Raw genomic sequence first — 16,448 nt, forward strand, 5'->3', positions numbered from 1 at the left:
ACCTTCTTTCCAGTTTCAGGAGGAGCTGGAGCACAGGTGCCTGCAGCTAACGAACCACAGCTCGGCAAGAGCCTGATTAAAGTTGCACCTAGACTAACAACACGCAGCGTGCGACCTTGGAGCAGGGAAAGCTGGTTTCCCTCATTCTTGTTCACCCATTCTTTGCACTCAGAAGCATCGAGATGTGCGTGACCAGTCCGGTTGGCCAAGATCATGTGTGGGGACACACAGGACAGAGGTACCAGCTATGGAGACCTCACCAAGGGTCTGCTCTTGCTCCTGGGTTCTGCCTGCCTGGAGACACTGGGCTGGTGACTGGGTGGGTCTCCTGTACCCTTCAGGAGTTGTGATCGTTTGTGCTTCATCCTGCTGCCATCCTGCAGAAGGCGGATGGGCACAGACATCTGGGGCACTGCTCGGATCTCAGTGTCAAGCGTATTCATCTGCGTACCCAGGACAGCTACTCAAGTGCTGGAAAGAGACCAGAAGCACCATATAAATCAAAATATATCAAAACTCTTGGCTAAGTCCCACCTAAAGGAGTTCAGGGGTAAGGCTGGAGAGTGGCTGTGTGCTGTGTCAGGCTGTGTGGGGACCGGGGAGCACCGTGGTGGAATCCGGGTGCTCCGGCTGGTGCTGGGGAGTCCTCTGAGTGACCTGCTGTGGCTGCAGGGATTGGGCACACCGCGCTCAATCCCAGCTTTCAAGTGGGTTTTTTGCTGCTCAGCCCCCTGGCTCGGTGCCCTCCACAGAGGGGAGGTGAGAGCTGGCCGTTGGGTGAAAAAAACAGGAGAAAGCACAAGGGGTTCGGAGCAGATGGCTGGGATTTCTCCAGCTTTCCACAGCTGTCCGTGCTGCAGCTCAGGGCTTGTCCAGGGCCCAGCACCGTTCAGTCCTGGGGCTCCCCGGGGCTGGAACAGAAATAACGTGAAGAATGCAAATGTGGCTGCTGTTGTTATTTTTGCAATCTGTATTTTTGCCCACGAATTCATGAGCACTTTCCAACTAAAAAAGGGGAAGACTCTTATCAAAGAGTGTTCCGTGGTAGTTTTTAAATGGTAATGTGTGCAGAAGGTTCAATATTTCTCATAAATTAAAGAAAATACATCTCATTCCAGAAATGCTATATAACATCCTAAGGAGGGAAGCAGGGAAAAATATTGCGAGGTAAGTGATACTATATCAAGGTTTCACTGCTCATTATCAGCATAAGAGACATAATATACATAAAATGTAGGTCACAGCGTCCCATTTAACACCGTATTTATCCTCGGTGTGAGAGGCAGTTGTGTGCTACTGCGAAACACGACGTGTTCTCATAAGAAATTTCAATGGCAAAGCGCCTCCTTATCTGTCAGATGAGCAGATGTGCATTCGTTCTCCATGGATGCTCCTCACACTGTGTCATCTCCTCCCCCTTCTCCCTGCCCTGCTCTGGCTGCTGCCGGCTGGGTGAGGCTGGGCAAAACTCCCTCCTCGTGGGGCTGGGCCGTTGGTGAGTGGAGGGGCTGAAGGCACCAAGGGGCACCTCCAAAGGGAGGTGGGCAGGAGAGCGTCTGGGCCTTGCGATGGCAGAGCACTCAAAGAGTTACAGTCAACGGCTCAATATCCAAGTGGAGACCAGTGATGAGTGGCGTTCCTCAGGGTTTGGTATTGGGATCGGTCCTGTTTAACATCTTTGTCAGTGACATGGACAATGGAACTGAGTGCGCCCTCAGCAAGTTTGGGATGACACCAAGCTGTGTGGTGTGGTGACACGCTGGAGGGGAGGGATGCCATCCAGAGGGGCCTGGACAGGCTGGAAAGCTGGGCCTGTGCAAACCACATGAAGTTCAACAAGGCCAAGTGTAAGGTCCTGCACGTGGGTCAGGGCAATCCCAAGCACAAATCCAGGCTGGGTGGAGAATGGATTGACAGCAGCCCTGAGGAGAAGGACTTGAGGGTGATGGTTGACAAGAAGCTCACCATGAGCCGGCAACGTGCGCTGGCAGCCCAGAAAGCCACCCGTGTCCCGGGCTGCATCCCCAGCAGCGTGGCCAGCAGGGCGAGGGAGGGGATTCTGCCCCTCTGCTCCGCTCTCGGGAGACCCCCCCTGCAGTGCTGCGTCCAGCTCTGGGGCCCCAACACCAGAAGGACACGGAGCTGTTGGAGTGAGTCCAGAGGAGGCCACGAAGATGCTCAGAGGGCTGGAGCCCCTCTGCTCTGGAGACAGGCTGAGAGAGCTGGGGCTGTTCAGCCTGGAGAAGAGAAGGCTGCGGGGAGACCTTCTAGCACCTTCCAGTGCCTGAAGGGGCTACAGGAAAGCGGGAGAGGGACTTTTTACAACGGCATGGAGTGACAGGACGAGGGGGAACGGTTTTAAACTGAAAGAGGGGAGATTGAGATGAGATGTGAGGAAGGAATTCTTTGCTGTGAGGGTGGTGAGACCCTGGCCCAGGTTGCCCAGAGAAGCTGTGGCTGCCCCCTCCCTGGCAGTGTTCAAGGCCAGGTTGGATGGGGCTTGGAGCAACCTGGTCTGGTGGAAGGTGTCCCTGCCCATGGCAGGGGGTTGGAACTGGATGGGCTTTAAGGTCCCTTCCAACCCAAACCAGTCTGTGATTCTGTGATTCTGTGAACTTGAAGGAGGCTGGGGGGCGCGGGAAGGCTGGGGCACACGGGGACGGGGACACCCGCGTGCGACCTGGGGTGCAGATGGGGTCAGTGCCGCTGCTCAGCCCCCGCCTCAGCTCTCTTCTTCCAGGGCTGAACATCCCCGTTTTGTGACTCTTCGGGGCGGGTGCTATTTGCTGAAAATCGCTGCAATCAGGAGCACAAGCAAGAGGGTGCAATTAGTGTCCGGGTCGTTCCCTTGGCATTTCTCAGCTGAACTCTGTGTGGTGTTCTGCATAATAATAAGAAAATTAGAGACAAGAGCTACCACCATTAACCATCTCCAAAATAATTAAGCAATAAAGAGTAGCACAGGAGGGTGCGGGAGACACTGATAGATAATCGGAAAGTTGCTGCAGGTGAAGGCTGCCCAGAGATGATAAATGGGAAGGCGGGGGGAGGAGGGCGATGGAGGGGAAATACTGTTAGTGTAGAAAAACCGAAATGATAAGATAGCGAAGCTGCTGCTTGGCCTCCCTCGCCGAGGCAGGAGGGATGAGCAGCGGGGTGTCAGGAGTGCAGAGATGGATCATCGAGCAGCTGAAATTTGTCTAAATCATGATGATGAGTGAGACACCGAAGTGCCGGGCTGAAGCCCATAAAGGAGACAGTCCACGAGGTGGGAGGAGTCGGTACAATATGGATGAGGAATAATATTACGTGTGAAGCCAGGAACAGCCTAAAATACTGGCTGTAGCAGGGTTGGACTTATGTGTAACACGCACCCACACCCCAATAACGAACAGAAAGAAACTGAAAAGCAAGGGGAGCGGCAGGCTGGGGGCTGATGGTCAGAAAACTGGGGGTCACCAGTGTCCCCCCGCCACGCACTGAGCAGGGGAGTCGCATCCGCAGCATCCCCCCTCTGCGTCCCCACCGGAGCGCTGGCGGCCGGGGCACAGCTCGGAGCTGGGGAACCATCGCTTGTCTTTCATCCTGTGCTGCAGCAAGTTGTTTTGAGTATGTGTGCAAAATTAACATAAAGATAATGTCAAATAAGCAAATATGTATTTATTCACAGTGCGCAAGATGAGACAGGGAGCAAGATCCGTCCTTCATAAGAGCAGCAGCAATGGCAGGGTTTGGAAAAACAAAAATCATGGTATTTATTAAATAGAAAGTGGGGACCTGGGTCAAAATATGATGTTATGTTCATGTTTTGACTGGTGAGGCTGCACCTTGAATCCTGTGTCCGGTTCTGGGCCCCGCACTTCAAGAAAGATGTTGAGGTGTTGGAGCGAGTCCAGAGGAGGGCGACCAAGCTGGGGAAGGGTCTGGAGGGTCTGACCTACGAGGAACGGCTGAGGGAGCTGGGGGTGTTCAGCTTGGAGAAGAGGAGGCTCAGAGGTGACCTTAGTGCAGTCTACAACTACCTGAAGGGAGGTTGTAGCGCAGTGGGAGTCGGCCTCTTCTCCCAGGCAACCAGCGCTAGGACAAGAGGACACAGCCTCAAGCTTGGCCAGGGGAGGGTCAGGTTGGACATTAGGAAGCATTTCTTCTCAGCAAGGGTCATTAGCCATTGGAAGGGGCTGCCCAGGGAGGTGGTGGAGTCACCATCTCTGGAGGGGTTTAAGAAAAGCCTGGACATGGCACTTAGTGCCCTGGTCTAGTTGCCATGGTGGTGTCAGGGCAATGGTTGGACTCGATGATCCCAGAGGGCTCTTCCAACCTCATTGATTCTGGGATTCTGTGATTCTGTTACGGACAGAAACAGAGAAACGGTTGTGGCAGACTGTAGAGCTAAAAAATACCTTTATAGAGCTACATCTGGGTATGGAAACATGTGACTGCAGCGAGAGAGCAAAGGCCACGGTGTCACTGACCCCTGGGGCTGAGTTCGGGGTGTTGCTGCAGTCTCTGCTGTGAGCAAGGGGTCAGCAAAGGGGGCCGGAGGGATGGAGAGGCTGCGGGATGTTTCAGGTGGTTTGGCTGAACTTTTGATGCATGGAAGTTTTTGAAAGTAGGTTAAGACAGAATCACAGACTCACAGAATCAACGAGGTTGGAAGAGCCCTCTGGGATCATCGAGTCCAACCATTGCCCTGACACCACCATGGCAACTAGACCATGGCACTAAGTGCCATGTCCAGTCTTTTCTTAAACCCCTCCAGAGATGGTGACTCCATCGCAAAACATGAACTGGGAAAGCGCAGTGTCTTTCTGGGTAGCTCAAGGGGGATAACCGAGCCCTGGGAGGTTAGTGTGATGCTGGGGACCCCCAAACTGGAGTGTCCTGCGCCGCAGCTCATGTTTCCCTGCCTTTGCCTCGGCATGTGAAAACCCAGCAGAGCTCCCCAGTGCCTGGGGTGTCGCTACTGCTAAAATACAAAATCTCACCCTTTAGTCCCCCGTTTTAGAGGTATTTTTTACTGACATATTCTGATTTCCCCACCCCCCGCCTCTTTTTACACCAAATATATTTGCCAGGCTTTATTTTTAAAACAGTGGAAACCACATCACTTGAATTTTTTATAATATCCATATTTTTTTTCCTCTCTCCATCTGGAAAGCCCCTTAGAACTCATTTCATGATCTACATTCCCTATTAGAGGGAATGAGGCTAGTTCCTTACTCAATTCAATAAAAGTTAAATTAAGCTGAAAAAATTTGGAGGAAAACAGCTTCTATATTTATACAGAAACTAGAGGTGAAAACACAAGGCTGAAGCTTTGATGTTGTACAACCGAGAATATATTTCTAAGTTTATGAACAGCACAGCAGGTTTCCGCGGGAATATTTCCTGTATGTGGCTTGTGCCCGAAAGCATCTCCGTGAGCACTGGGGGGACAAAGCCTCCAGGCCAGGCAAGCCGGTGTGAGAGCCCGGGGCAGCGGGAGCGGGGTGGGACGGGACCCTGCACACCCAGAGCTGGGCAGGTCGGTGTGTGCGTGGCTGGAAATGTGCTACACACACACACGCTTTCAGTGTCCTCGTTTTTCTCCAGCTCAAAGCTGCATCCGTGTGAATAACTTGTATTTCTGATTCTTTTTGCCTTTCTGAGTTGAAACTCAGAAAGTTTATTGCAGTCTACAACTACCTGAAGGGAGGTTGTAGCGCAGTGGGAGTCGGCCTCTTCTCCCAGGCAACCAGCGATAGGACAAGAGGACACAGCCTCAAGCTTGGCCAGGGGAGGTTCAGGTTGGACATTAGGAAGCATTTCTTCTCAGCAAGGGTCATTAGCCATTGGAAGGGGCTGCCCAGGGAGGTGGTGGAGTCACCATCTCTGGAGGGGTTTAAGACAAGCCTGGACATGGCACTTAGTGCCCTGGTCTAGTTGCCATGGTGGTGTCAGGGCAACGGTTGGACTCGATGATCCCAGAGGGCTCTTCCAACCTGGTTGATTCTGTGATTCTGTGAGTTTTTGGTGCACAGCAGGGAGCCCAGGGCTGAGCCACCCACAGCCGGCAGCCTCACCGCCCCGGGGGGGACCTCCAGGCTTTTTTGTGCCCGCCTCAGCGTGCTCTGGGACACGGGGTGTGAGGGACAGCAGGTGAGGTTGGAGCATATATCCCTGCATCTGTGCGGACGAGCTCTGTCCGCAGCCGGCTCAGCACTGGCTGCAGCTGAGCAAACGGGTCTCGTACCGGCTTGAGTCAACTCCGAAAGTCCAAACCTGGTCGAGCTGGACCGGCATAAGGGCGGAGGGCTCCATAGCAACTCCTTCATACAACGCTGCTCACTGACGAATGGATTTCCATGTTTTTATTACAGCAGATTGGCAGCAAAGTGAATAGAAAAATCAAGTTTCATTTTAATGAAATGTTTATTCACAGCAAGTTTAATATTAATGTTGAATTGATCTGTGGAATTTTTCCCCATCAAAAATTAATGTGATACAGTCTCTGCTGTTCTGCACTGAAAGCATCTTCCAATTAATTGGCAGATAACGCCCTGTAAATCCAACACCGCCGCTCAGACAGTCCTGGGGCCATTATTTTTTTTAAGTGCACAACTACTCAATGAATAATTAATAATGATTTATAGCGGTATTCAACTAGTACCAGTGTATCAGTATTATAGAGCAGGTAACATTTTTTTATTTATATTTGGGAAACAGTGAAAATCTGTGAAGTGGCAGCAATTAGTGGGGGGTTTGGAAACAACCTTCCTTATAGGAAGAACCAACAAAAGCTTGGGTGCTTTCCACTGCTCCTTTCTCGAGGCTTTCTGCTTCCTCAGCATCCTTCTGAACTCGTAATGAAACCAGACAGGCTGTAAAGTCAAACTGGTAAATACAATTTAACATGGAAAACCTCTCCCAAACCTTCTTTATATGTTTGTTTGCTAATCCGTGGCTTTTCTTTAAATGTTCACACATAAACAAAACCAGCTGAAATTCAAAACCCTTCGTACATTCAGCTCTGAGAACGTGAATCATTCCAGCCCCCAAAATAATCACCTTGGGAAGTCGTAAGAAACTGAAAATAGGGCTCAGAGTGAAAGTGCAATAAAAATAATAATAAAAATAAAAATAATAATAATAATTTCTCCTGTTGTTATGATATTTATTACAAAGGTTGTCTGTGATTTTTTCTGCTTGTTCCCCGCTCATTTAAAGGAAAGACGTTTCTCCTGCAGGAGAGCCCCTTCTGTGACGCAGGGAGAATGGGCCCGTGGCAGGGAGGTTTTCCAGCCTCTCTTTTCTCCCTCCGTTGTCAGGGAGGATGGTCTGAGTGGAATTTTAACAAACCTGCTTTCCTGCCAGCTCCTTCAGTAGCAGTGGCAAAAAATAAATGGAGAATTTGAAACAGCCTGAACACAAATCACACCCCGCTGAACGTAGTCGTGCCTCGTGAAGATGGTGCTGCTGTCTTAGACCTCCTGGTCTTCAGCTACCAAGAGATCATCTGCGGGTCAAACACGAGTGGACAACTCCTGCTCTCTCAGTGTAAAAAAAGGGGTAAAAAAGGCACCTTTTGCATGTTCATGCATTCAGAAACACTCCCCCTCCCATCCAAATGCATCCTGGATCCCTTTGCTTTGGGGCTTTTTTGTTCTTTGGGAACCTTGAAGGTCTGACTCTGCTCTGTGAAGGTGGTGGCATCATCCACAGCCTGAGAGGGAACCAAGTAAGATTTAAAGCAAACCCCCAAACGGGGGGGTTTAAATGCCATTAGATGTCAGCCCCCTGGTTTCCAGAGGCAGCAGGTTTTGAAGGACACTGTCATCTCTCCAGCTGTGGGGTTTCTACGTTTGCTACACCTTGTATCTGAGCTCACATCTCTTACTTTTCAGCAATGCCAAGGTGATTTTTGAGGTTTTTGAGCTGGTTTTGGAGGCAGCACCCACATTTGTTGTGACTGAGTACACTTCTCTCCCTAGGACATGAATTCTACACCCAGAGCATTCTGTATCTCGAGCACAGGCATTCACCAGCTGGTACAGAGTCTCAGGGGAAACTGCACCAAGCTTGCTCATCAAAATAACAAATTAAGGCTCTGTTGGGGCCGCTTAGTGCTTTTAAAACTTGCAGCCAAATTTAGGTAGAGGTGAAGAAAATATTCCTTTCCTTGCAGGGAACTTTTTTGCAACGATAATCGCCTGAGAACAGTGACACACAGGGTTGGGGAGAGCTGCCTGCCCTGTCCCGTCCCACTCCCACCCTTTTGCAGGGCTGGGGTGGTGGCTCCAAAGGCCCTTTCATTAGGAGATGTAAAGGTTTGTTCAGCTTAGCAGGGCCTCATCCTATAAAAGAGCTTTTCTGTGTCCCAGGGAAGACCAAAGTCCCGTGCCTTAAGGGCAACAGCCCGTGCAGCACCGGGTGCTGCTCAGAACTGATCCCCTTGCAGGGGTCTTCTGTGCTTGGCTGAGTTTAGGAGTGATAAAGCTCCAGGACATCTCGTGGTGAAGGATACTGTCCCAAAATCATAAACCAGCTCCCTCGAGTGTTTCTGTATAGACCTTCGTTATCAATTGCTGTGTCCCCTCGGGCATCCCCACAACATCTCCATAGCTACGTCTCTTTTTCTCTCCCTGTGCTTTCCCTTTCCCCTCCTCTGGCTTTTTCCTCTCTCACCCTATCTCCGTGCTGACACTTCTGCTGTTGGACGCCATTAAAGCGCCAAACGTGTGTCAAGCAGCACGTCCTGGTGGTTCAGGCTCTGCTAGGAGATGCTGATGGGTGCTACGTTCTCAGCCTCGTTCGTGCGTGTCCGTCTGCTTTCCTCTCTGCTGGTCCTTCCCGTTCCTCAGGGACCCTCCCTTGGCCAGGCTCAGGGACCTCAGGACATCGTGTCTCTGCCAGCCGAAGGCTGGGAGGTTGTAGGGTCCATCCTGTTGTGTCTGTGTGCCCATCCCATCGCGCCGGGCTATAGCACCCTCCTGCCTGATGTTTCCTGAGACCGTGATGAGCCGCTTGAAGCAGGGAAGAGCCGTTCCTCGAGCAGCAGCGCAGGACTGGGGTGGTGATAAAGCAAAGCCAAGCTGGCACCTCCACCCGCCGCGTTCCCATGGCTACTGCATTCCCCAGAGCAACCGGGACAGCGCAGCCCAGCGCATCCCAGTCTGCGGCACAGAGCTGCCCCAGCCCCGCTGCAGGGCCGGGGTGTCCCCTGCACCCCCCACCCCAACCATCCCACTGGGATGTGGCAGCACCAGCCCCCAGGACGTGCCTCCTTGGGCCCTTGTGAATGCACAGTGGGGTGCCCTAATACGAGCCCAAATGATGGGCACCACGGCATGGGGCATGGGGCATGGGGCACTGGTGTAGGGCACTGAGAGGCAGCAAAGGGGCAAAATACTCCTTGAAAACCTCATGGTGATGCCAAGAGGGCAAAAGCAATCCCAGAGGAGCGGGACCGTGTCAGCGCTGGCACAAAGGCAAAGCAAATCTAGGGATGCTTTAAAACTGTCCATAAATGGCCAAATGCAGTGAACTAAGGGAGCGCTTCCCTTTGTTCTCCACTTCTGATGTTCTGTTTAAATCAAGCATGAGCTCGTTGTCTACTTGATTTTACCTTTATAACTGTAATTGAGGGAGACTAGAGATCTCTGGAGTGTTGTCGTCTGCTTATTGTTGTGTGCTGGCTTATGTTAAAACCCGTCGTGTGTTCCCAGCGGAGGGCAGGAGATACATCAAGAAAGATGTTGAGGTGTTGGAGTGAGTCCAGAGGAGGGTGACCAAGCTGGGGAAGGGTCTGGAGGGTCTGACCTATGAGGAACGGCTGAGGGAGCTGGGGGTGTTTAGCCTGGAGAAGAGGAGGCTCAGAGGTGACCTTAGTGCAGTCTACAACTACCTGAAGGGAGGTTGTAGTGAAGTGGGAGTTGGCCTCTTCTCCCGGGCAACCAGCGCTAGGACAAGAGGACACAGCCTCAAGCTTGGCCAGGGGAGGGTCAGGTTGGCCATTAGGAAGCATTTCTTCTCAGCAAGGGTCATTAGCCATTGGAAGGGGCTGCCCAGGGAGGTGGTGGAGTCACCATCTCTGGAAGGGTTTAAGAAAAGCCTGGACATGGCACTTAGTGCCCTGGTCTAGTTGCCATGGTGGTGTCAGGGCAATGGTTGGACTCGATGATCCCAGGGGGCTCTGGGATCTACCCTGATTGATTGTGATTCTGTGATTTGTACAAACTGGCTGCAGAGGGGTGATGCTGACGTGTAGTGGCGTTGTACAAACGAGGGATAACTCCACTTGAGCCGAGGAAACCCTGCACAGCTGGTGTGAGAGGGGAGCCAACACCGTTGTGCTTCAGCGAGAAGCAAAACATATTTTTACTTGTTAAGTGGTGGTGCTTTTCTTAGTCTGGCCTTCTAGGCTTAGGTTTCTGTCCCGGCTGTTGTGAGCACCAGCCCCTGCAGTGATCCCCCACTCCGAGGGACTCTTGGACACCAACGTTTGCCTTCACAGGAGCTTGACTTAGCAAAGCTGTTTCATTTGCTGCTTCAAGCCTGAGTAGCAGAAGACGTATGGTTAATTCACTCCCTGCAAGCACCACGCGCGGAGCCTGGTGGCTTTCTCTGGGGTTACCCTACACTTCATTATAAAAATGATGGCCCTAGTGATGTACCAAAGGACTGAAGCAGTAGGTTAAGTTTCACTTTCCAGATACTGGAAGCAACACTATAAGGAAGAAGTAAAACTTAATACAGCAAAATACCTTGCTAGTTGCTCCAGTATAGCCCAGCCCAAGTTATCCCAGTGTGCATCAGGTGAGAAGGTGGTTGCCCTGTTCCCACGCACGGTCCTACTCAGCTGGGCTACGTGCGCAGCGCGTCCCCCGCGCCGGGCTGGGAACACGGAGAAGCTAATGCAAGAGGTGATCTCTTTTCATATTCACTTGCTATTTTTTCCTGAAGAAAATAAATTTTTTAGCTGAAGTTTTTCACTGCGTCTGTCCTAGAGCACAGACAAGAAAGGTTATTTATAAATAATGTAGAGCTGCGTCCCCTGTTGAGGGGAAGGAAAACTCTGGGATTAAAGCAGGACGCGTGGTCCCTCAGCAGACATCAGTGGTCCAAGGGACAGACAGACACTCTGCAGTCTTCAAGTATTTCAGCACTGTGGGGCCAGCCTGTGATAAATTTAACCTGTCATGGGGAAACTCTAGTTTGGGAGGAGGAGGGTCTGCTTTGTAGGGGCACGTGAAATCCACCGTGGGCGCAGGTGCACCCTGCAAGCCCGTGTGCTACATTATATATCCAGCAGCAAACTTTAATGGAAGTTTTGAACTCTTTTATTGCTCGGTTTTCTACTTGAATAGAAATTCATCAAACAGGAACTGCAAGGAGAGCAGAGCACAGTGCAGCCTTTCAGAAAAATAGGTCTGCTTTCAAGGCATCACTTGTTTCAAGTCCACTCTTGCACAGGCCATGGCTGGCAGTCTCCAGCCAGGACCGGGTTTCTCTGATGGTTGCCCACGGGACCCTTCCCTGCGCGGCAGCAGGCCCGTCCCCTGCCTGTCTGGCCATGAAGCCCCCCCGGGTGCCCTCCTGTGCTGCCCTCGGGCTGGAGGTGGCCATGACTCTGGCTCTCATCCCTCAGCAATTGCGCAGGAAGCAGCGTGGTTCTGACAAAGAGGCCACCCCCACCTTCCCCCACCGTGTCTTGAGCCTCTTCCCTTGTCTCAAATTATCACACAGAATCACAGAATCCCAGAATCAATGAGGTTGGAAGAGCCCTCTGGGATCATCGAGTCCAACCATTGCCCTGACACCACCATGGCAACTAGACCAGGGCACTAAGTGCCATGTCCAGGCTTTTCTTAAACCCCTCCAGAGATGGTGACTCCACCACCTCCCTGGGCAGCCCCTTCCAACGGCTAATGACCCTTGCTGAGAAGAAATGCTTCCTAATGGCCAACCTGAACCTCCCCTGGCCAAGCTTGAGGCTGTGTCCTCTTGTCCTGTCGCTAGTTGCCTGGAAGAAGAGGCCGACTCCCACTGCGCTACAACCTCCCTTCAGGTAGTTGTAGACTGCACTAAGGTCACCTCTGAGCCTCCTCTTCTCCAGGCTAAACACCCCCAGCTCCCTCAGCCGTTCCTCAGAGGTCGGACCCTCCAGACCCTTCACCACCTTGGTTGCCCTCCTCTGGACTCGCTCCAACACCTCAACATCTCTCTTGAAGTGCGGGGCCCAGAACTGGACACAGGATTCAAGGTGCGGCCTCACCAGTGCGGAGTACAGAGGGACGATCACATTATGAGCTTCTTTGTAACGAAGCAGAAGGGGTTACGCGTGCTGATAAATTAGGGTCATCCCAGATAACTTTTGCAGCCCAGATGTTGAACTCAGGGACTTTTTAGATGCCAAAAAACCCGTCTGGTTTGCAAAAAAAGGCCATGGAAGAATCTGTTAGGTGAATCATTTGCTCATCCCTTCATTGTTGTTTACCCCTTCACCTGCACTAAACTGGCCCAGCACACTCTATTTCATAATCCAGTCATCGAACACAAGGCATAGATTGCTCTTTCAGAACAGCAACGCCGTTACATTTACCGGGTGATTCCATTTAGCCTCACACATGTGGTTCCTGAAGTTCCCTAATTATGGTTGCAAATCTGAATGCCTCGATTTAACTGAGTGCCAGAAATCCTGCTGCTGGAAATGAAAGGAGACGGAGGTGTTACTCACTCCCAAAGAGCCATTGTGGCCAGCTGAGCCGCCCCATTTTACACCACCGAGGCCGTGGCTCTTTCCCTGTAGGCAGCTGTAGGTGTTAGGGAAAGCATCTCCTTTTCTACTTCTGTACTTGATTATTATGACACAAAAGAGCACAGAGTATGGACAAATGTATCATCCTTTTGATAATTCTAATGTATGACTTTTATTTTTAATACCTGGGCTTCTCCAGCTGCATCCTACAATTTTCATTCCCATGAGCTGTACTTTTTCCCCCATGCTCTCTAGCAGAACTATCAATTCTAAGCTGCTTTCTTCCTCTGCAAAGTCTTGGTTAATTGAAAATATCAGTTATTGTATCTGATGATATTTTCTCCCCTATTCTACCTCTGGCTGTGACAGTGATTGTTGTGAGAAGAGACTTTATCCTAAATCTAGTCATAAAGACACAGCGCAAATTCGGAGCTGCCCTAAATCAGGAAGGGATTCAGGAGCGCTGCTCCAGCTAACAAGGATTTAGACCCCACTTCTCATGTAGCTGATACTTTGTAGGAAAAGGACAGGTATTTTTCCAATTTCTCTTAGTCTTCTCTTTAGTTTCATATATTCTACACCTCTACCAGTGCTGCTCTTGGCTTCTCACAGAGATATTGAGACCCCTGAAATTACAGAAGTCTGATGAAACAGCAGCTGCATTAAAGCACCGAGCACTGGGGCTCCGCACTCAAAGGTAGCAGAGGTAGAGAAGGTGGAGAAGAATTATCCAGGCTGTTATGATTAAGAATTAAAATTTGATCTTTTTGGCAAGTCTGATGTGGGGAATTGTATGAAGAAACCGTTTGTAGAAAAAAAAAAAGTGAGAATTGCAACTTACTTCCTTTAAGACCTGAAAACCCTGAAATTGCTGCTTCCAGTGCTGTGTTGGGAAGATGCGGGAGTTACTGGGAAGTGTAAGACTCTGCTGTTCCAGACTTTTAGGCAATGTTCAGCTTAATCAGTCACAGAAAATTAAGGCAGAAGAAAATGTGCAATTGAATTTGAGCAAGGACCCGTGAACCACTCTTTCCTGGAAGAACAGTGACCCTCTCACCATCATGGAAAGAAAAGTCTCTACCCACGGTATCAGTTTTATTCTCCAGTCTGGGTCTTGTCCAAACCTCCTTCCTAATCATCCTGAAAGAGCTTGACAAGGCACAAGATTATCCTCAAATATGCTCTTTTTCTTACATTTCTCTGACTGTCCTTCACCGTCTGACTAGCAAAGAATGGGTATAGAAAATGAGAATGAATAAGGAGGGGAAATGAGCACAGGGAGAGCAACTCTGCCCTCACACAGAAATTGTTATTCCACGTTGGTTGTGGAATGGGAATCCTTCAAGTCTCTGCACCTTTTGGTGCCGACCTGTGATCACAGAATCACAGAATCACAGAATCAGGCAGGTTGGAAGAGCCCTCTGGGATCATCGAGTCCAACCATTGCCCTGACACCACCATGGCAACTAGACCAGGGCACTAAGTGCCATGTCCAGGCTTTTCTTAAACCCCTCCAGAGATGGTGACTCCACCACCTCCCTGGGCAGCCCCTTCCAATGGCTAATGACCCTTGCTGAGAAGAAATGCTTCCTAATGGCCAACCTGAACCTCCCCTGGCCAAGCTTGAGGCTGTGTCCTCTTCTCCTGTCGCTGGTTGCCTGGGAGAAGAGGCCGACTCCTACTCCACTACAACCTCCCTTCAGGTAGTTGTAGACTGCACTAAGGTCACCTCTGAGCCTCCTCTTCTCCAGGCTAAACACCCCCAGCTCCCTCAGCCGTTCCTCGCAGGTCAGACCCTCCAGACCCTTCCCCAGCTTGGTCGCCCTCCTCTGGACTCGCTCCAACACCTCAACATCTTTCTTGAAGTGCGGGGCCCAGAATATGATATTTCATATTCTCTAAAATCCATCCTTAGTCGACACCCCTTTATTAGGTGGTGCTGCTCTTTACTGTCTCTAGCCGTGAGTTTCCAAAAGCACTTCAGTGACTTAAACCCAGACACTTCCCAGGAAATTTGTGTGCTTATGGTGTCTGGAAGATGCCACCCACTGCAGAAGGGGGTTTTCCCGTTCGGAGCAGCCTGTCTCTCGGCGGCGGGCGGCGGCGGGGCCGGCCGTGGGTGGGCTGTGCGGGGCTGCCGAGGCGGGAGCCTGCAGCAAGCGCAGGAGTTTGTGGCTTATAAAAAATGACACTGTTAAATGAAACGAGACTTTGATTTTATGGGGTATGAAATGCTACTTACATACTGCAGCCTTCGATGGAGATGATCATTAAGGAGTTATTTGCACAAGAAGCTTGGGTGAAAATCGGATGTGTGGTTATTGCCCCTGTCTGGGGATCCGCTGACGGCAGACGGACCCGCTCTGCTCCCCGGGAGCACCCGGCCCGCTCCGGACCTGCACAGAGGGAACCCCTCCAGAGATGGTGACTCCCCCACCTCCCTGGGCAGCCCCTTCCAATGGCTAATGACCCTTGCTGAGAAGAAATGCTTCCTGATGTAGCAGAGAAATACTGCTCCGGTTTGCAGTGCCTTCAGCAAAGCGACCTCCCTTCCTGGGGGCGCCCCCGGCTCGGACCGAGGCACTGGCCGGGCTGGGCACGCTGAGCCTGAGGCTTTGCAGGGCACGGGCTGCCTTTCTCTCCATCAGTTTTCACTCGAGTTGTTTAGAAATTTGCAGTGACACTTGAAACATGTGATTAAATTCCCAAATTTATGGTGGCCAGGTCACCATACTGGTGCAAAAGCTTTATTTTAATGTGTTGCCAAGAGAAGTACGAGGAGTCAAGAATTAGGGGAACCTTCACCAGGGGAGGTTCAGGTTGGACATTAGGAAGCATTTCTTCTCAGCAAGGGTCATTAGCCATTGGAAGGGGCTGCCCAGGGAGGTGGTGGAGTCACCATCTCTGGAGGGGTTTAAGAGAAGCCTGGACATGGCACTTAGTGCCCTGGTCTAGTTGCCATGGTGGTGTGAGGGCAATGGTTGGACTCGATGACCCCAGGGGGCTCTTCCAACCTCATTGGTTCTGGGATTCTGGGATTCTGTGAACCTGTAGGTCACAAGGAAGAATAAAGCAAGTAACTGCTTTTGCCTTTTGCCTTCCTATCACCACAGCCAAGCTTGCCTCTTGCTTTTCATTGAACAGTCGCCGATTTCAACATTTTGGCTTGTTGAAAAGCAAAGAGAAGCAAAGGAGAAGCAAAGGCATCGCTTCCCCGTGCTGTTACCGTGGTTGCCTCTGCCCCTGGCCCCCCACACTGCATCGCCGGAGCCTGAGCAGGTTGCACCAGCCCGCCGCACTCCGGCTGCGCTCTGCTGGGCTCTGGGTGTTGTTATCGTGTTAATTCCTACGTGGTAACCCAACAGCAACATGATTCACAGAGCCAATAACAGTTTTTGAGAATAATAATGCAATTGTGAAGCCCGAGTCCTTAACCAGTACAGCTCAGTGGGGAAACATCGACTGCAGATACGTTGTGCTGCTTCAGCTCCTAATAGTCAAAATACTTAATATTGATTTCTTCTTCTTTTTTATTTTTTTTTAAAAAATGAATGTCATGGCATACTGTTTCCTGGCAATTAATGTCTTTAATATATGAAAACACAGCATTACATTGTGCAGATTTGACACTTAACCAAAGTAATTATGTATGCAATAATGAATTTTCCAATTTTTCCCCACCATAAGAAGTAAAATAACTCTAAATAATTTT

The sequence above is a fragment of the Nyctibius grandis genome, chromosome 8 (assembly GCF_013368605.1).
Source record: "Nyctibius grandis isolate bNycGra1 chromosome 8, bNycGra1.pri, whole genome shotgun sequence".
NCBI classification, from domain to species: Eukaryota; Metazoa; Chordata; class Aves; order Nyctibiiformes; family Nyctibiidae; genus Nyctibius; species Nyctibius grandis.